Source organism: Phymastichus coffea, unplaced genomic scaffold, assembly GCF_024137745.1.
Source record: "Phymastichus coffea isolate CEN01 unplaced genomic scaffold, Cenicafe_Pcof_1.1 PCOF00196, whole genome shotgun sequence".
In the NCBI taxonomy this organism is placed as follows: domain Eukaryota; kingdom Metazoa; phylum Arthropoda; class Insecta; order Hymenoptera; family Eulophidae; genus Phymastichus; species Phymastichus coffea.
In genome coordinates, this window is record NW_026707007.1 from 183,824 (window position 1) to 188,854 (window position 5,031).

At 33.1% G+C, this 5,031-nt stretch overlaps 1 protein-coding gene across 1 annotated transcript in view; it reads left to right on the forward strand.

Moving 5' to 3' along the window:
* The window catches only part of LOC131673788 (uncharacterized), a 131,757-nt gene that overhangs the window by 61,580 nt on the left and 65,146 nt on the right, over positions 1 to 5,031 (forward strand). The window lies entirely within an intron of this gene.

Consider the following 5,031-nt stretch of genomic DNA (forward strand, 5'->3'; position numbering starts at 1 on the left):
TTATTTCGAGCTTTTTTTTTTAAACCTTTTCCACTTGAATATGGTTTCAGATGAAGACCATAACCTTTACGATGTGGTTTCAAATAAAGTCCTTTACCAATAGCAATAGCTTCCATAGTTTTATTGTGTCTATGAGCTTCTTTCAATTCATTTTGAGCGGCCTTAGCACTGTTAACGGCTTTTGCTATTGAAGCAGCTCCTCCAGCTAAAGCTCCAGTGGTGCTCAAAGCGGCAAATAATGGAATTAAAAAAGGAAGAGCTCCACCCACTTTACTAGGAATTGGTAGAATACGAGGAATATTTATTTTTCTTCTTCCTCCAGCCTTCTTCACAGCTTCTTTAGCGCCTTTTATAGCCGAACGAATGACAAAGAGTGATTTATTACTAGGTACAACAATTCTCGAGGCAGCGTTAATAATTTTTTTCAATGCAATTGATAGATTTTTACTTTTTACATGTGTCTTTCGTCGCTGTCGTTGTTATTGGCGATTTTTTAATCCCTTACCTCGTTTCTTTCCTCGTTTTAAAATTTTAACACCCATACCAAGTTTACTTTTAACTTTCATTATGTTGGCTACAGCAAATGCAGCAACTTTCTCACCAAAACTACTATCTTTCGCTTGCACTCTATCCCAGGCTTGTTTAGCTAGAATTTTGTCGGCTTCGTTTCTCGCCTCAATGTTCTCTCGATTTTGAGAATAAGCAATATCGTGATCTTTACAAGCAGCGTCTAGCGGATTTTTTCCAGGATCACCACAAGCAAGTCGTTTTTTCAATTTAGTTTCCGGTCCGCAATACTGATAACCAGGCAAATGAGCTTCGAATGGTAAGTTATTAATGATCTTATTCACTAAGCCAGCACCACCAGTCTTTCTTTTGTAACAAATGATCATACCTCATCAGAAGACAAAGTCTTAATGAAACTAAAAATATATAAACAGTCTTTTTATAGTTAGTAGTCTCATTCGTCCTTCGATCGGTGATTAGAAAACAATATGGACTTCAAAGAGCAACCACTTAAGTTGCAAGTCATAAATTTTGATAATGTGTTGAGATGGAAAAACGAGAAAAAAGACATGGTGAACTACTGCCTGACAGTATACGAGCAGTTTTCTGTGGTCCTAGTAACTGTGGGAAAACTAACTGTTTGCTAACACTAATCACACATCCTAATGGACTTAGATTTGAAAACATTTATGTTTATTCAAAGTCCCTCAATCAACCAAAGTATAAGTTTTTAAAAGATTTATTGGAACCGATTGATGGTATACAGTATTGTGCATTCAGCGAGCATGAGGCAGTTGTTTCACCGGATAAAGCTAATCCAAATTCCATCATGATTTTTGACGATATAGCCACTGAAAAGCAGGACAACGTGAGAGCATTCTTCTGTATGGGAAGACATAAAAAAGTAGATAGTTTCTATCTCTGTCAATCATACGCTCGCATACCGAAGCATCTCATTCGAGATAATGTGAATTTACTAGTTTTGTTTCGACAAGATGACGTGAATATTAAACATATTTATAACGATCATGTTAACTCAGATATGACTTTTGAGAAGTTTAAAGCAATTTGTTCAAAATATTGGAGAGACGATAATCATGGATTTATAGTTATTGATAGAGATAGACCAATCAATCATGGACGGTATAGAAAAGGATTCGATTCTTTTGTTATAAATATAACGGAGTGAACGAATGAAGATTATTTAACTTTAGAAATTGCAAGCGTCAACATGGCTAATTTTGAAAAAGGAAAGAAGATGCTCGAGCAATTATCTGAGGCTCGTGATGCCATCAGACGTAAGTATCAACTAATAAAACGTGACAAAGCTAATTTAGAAAATACATTGAATGAAACTTTCAAACCTATGATTGATCCATTGAAGAAACTTGTGGAGGTAGCTATTGATAAAACTAACGATAATACTGAACAGGAAACGAACAAGGAGAAGAAAATTACGTTCGATAAAGTTTTCAAGTCAAAAACAACCGCTGACACTCCCTATAAATCTTGATATTTCAATAGTACTGTTAATGACTTAAATTCAACATTACATCCGCTTGATTCTACATTTGAATCCGCTATGTCTATTACTGATGATGGTGATGAAGATGAATTTAGTAAGACTAGTGAATCATCACTTGATAGAACTGCAATAAATTTAGACAATGTTAGTTCAAAACAACAAAAACAGCTATTGGATGACTCGATTGTAGGAAACTATATTCGACTATTGCATGAACCGCAACAGAAAAGTAATTTAGACAAGACATTTGGCGTTCGCTTGCATGAAAATACATATGTCATAGGCAATTCTCCAATTTCTTTCCAAAACGATAATGTGACTGTGAATGATAAAGCATTCAGCAAGACGCCTGGATTAATGGAACTTCTCTTTCGTAAAGAAGCTAATTCTAAATTAATCAGTTCATCAGATATTGAAAATTATATAAAAATTCTTGAAATCACTAATGCTCATCGTAAGAGATATGAAACAAATGGAGAATATCGCAATAAGCGTGTAAATAAATTTAAAAAGTATATTGGTCCAAATTTATCTTTAAGTGGTAGTGCTAAGAAGCGAAAATTGACTATTGATGGAAGAGGTCTTTTTCCTAACTATAAAATAGCAAGAAAAGGAACATTATTTGATTATGTATATTGGGATGATCCAAACGAGCTCGTTGATCGATTGAGATTGCTTATCGCCGAACAAACCGCTGGTAATCCTAGTCATATTAATGAAATTCATTCAATCATTGAAGAATTACGGGAAGCTGGCTATATATATAGTAATAAAATGAGTGTTGATGTGTTTGGACGTACATTGAAAAAAAAGGAGGGTAATCAAGGTCCTCCTGGTATAGGGTATAATATCACTAAAGACGGACAATACGACGCGAATGACAAAAGAATTTGTTATATAGCCGATCCTCAGGAGAGTAACGATGTTGTAAACTTACGAACGTTGCAAAAAACTATTGTAGCTAACGTTACTACGCTTACGAGTATGATAAATGATCTCTCAAAATCATTGGATACAATAAGATTAGAATTAGTAAAGCATCAAGTAATTATTACTAAGTTAGAAAAAGATAATACTAGTAATCATAAAGAGAAAGAAAAAACTATTGGACCGTTTGACATTTAAAAAAAAAAAATTTTAAATGAAACATCAAAGAGTGGTGGATGAGTTACACAAACCAGCACGTCGAAACTATCCTCGTCGAAAAGTCGATATACGCGGAATAGATGAGACGTGGCAAGCTGATCTTGTTGAGATGCAAAACTATTCTAGAGAGAATAAAGGTTTTCGCTATCTATTAACTATTATAGATACGTTCTCTAAATATGCTTGGGGAGTTCCAGTAAAACAGAAAACTGCTACAGATGTCACTAACGCAATGGAGTCTGTATTAAAAAAGGGACGCATTCCCAAAAATCTCCAAGTGGATAGAAGCAAAGAGTTCTACAATACAAATTTTCAAAGTTTAATGAAAAAATATAAAATAAACCTTTATTCTACTTATAGCAATCTTAAAGCATCAATTTGTGACCGTTTCAATCGAACACTAAAAAATATTATGTGGAAAAAATTCAGTTTAATAGGAAATTATAAGTGGATTGACTTTCTCCCCAGTTTAATAGAATCTTATAATAATCAAAAACATCGTACAATAAATATGAAGTCTAAAGACGTGACTAAAGAAAATGAAATGCAGGTCTTGACACGATTCTCTTACGATCAACGTCTTTTCAAAAAACCAAAATTCCAGGTAGGAGATAACGTGCGAGTAAGCAAGTCTAAACACGTTTTTGAAAAAGGATATACGCCTAATTGGTCTACAGAAATTTTTACTATTCATCGTATTTCGAGAACTAAACCTCCCACACAGCATGAAATATTTCAAAAGAATCTTTCAAGAAATATTTCAAAGAAATATTTAAAAAACGTTTCCTAAATATTGTAAAAATATTTCGAAATATTTCTATGAAATCTTTCAAAATTACGTTTCAGCAAGAACGTTGAAATATATTATGAAATATTTTTCTGAAGCTCTCATGAAATATTTCATGAAATATTTCTGAAAGATTGAGCAATTATTTCAAGAAATATTTATTAATAATATCACTGAAATATATCTTGAAATATGGAGGAAATAATTTCCGAAATGTTACTGAAAGTTATTAAAAAGTGTTTCACCGCAAGATTTCGAAAATATTTTTGAAATATTTCCATGGAATATAATATTTTGCTTTCACGAAATATTTCAGGAAATATTTCGGAAAGTTTGCTGGATACTGGCGTGGAATATTTCCAAAAACTCGCTGAAATATTACTCGGAACATGCCTAATAAGTGTTTTAAAATATTTCTGCAATATTGAGTGTAACATTTCTCTGCAATCTTTCAGAAAGGTTTCTGAGAGGTTTCAGTTTGAGATTGAATTTTACATTTTTGCAATCTTTCGAGAAACATTTCGGAAAGATTGCTGGATACTGGCATGGAATATTTCCAAAAAACTCGGTGAAATATTACTCGGAACATGCCTAATAAGTGTTTTAAAATATTTCTGCAATATTGAGTGAAACATTTCTCTGCAATCTTTCAGAAAGGTTTCTGAGAGGTTTCAGTTCGAGATTGAATTTTATATTTTTAGAATCTTTCGAGAAACATTTCGAAAAGATTGCTGGATACTGGCATGCAATATTTCCAAAAAAACTCGGTGAAATATTACTCGGAACATGCTTAATAAGTGTTTTAAAATATTTCTGCAATATTGAGTGAAACATTTCTCTGCAATCTTTCAGAAAGGTTTCTGAGAGGTTTCAGTTCGAGATAGATTTCGCTTGTTTACAATCTTTTTAAGAAATATTTCGGAAAGATTGCTGAATACCGGCATGGAATATTTCCAAAAAAATATAGCTGAAATATTATTCGAAACACGTCGCCAGCGCCATTGCTCGGTTACTTTTGTAGTCCAAACTTTACTTCTCACTGCAAACTGTCATTCCGTCGTTTGTA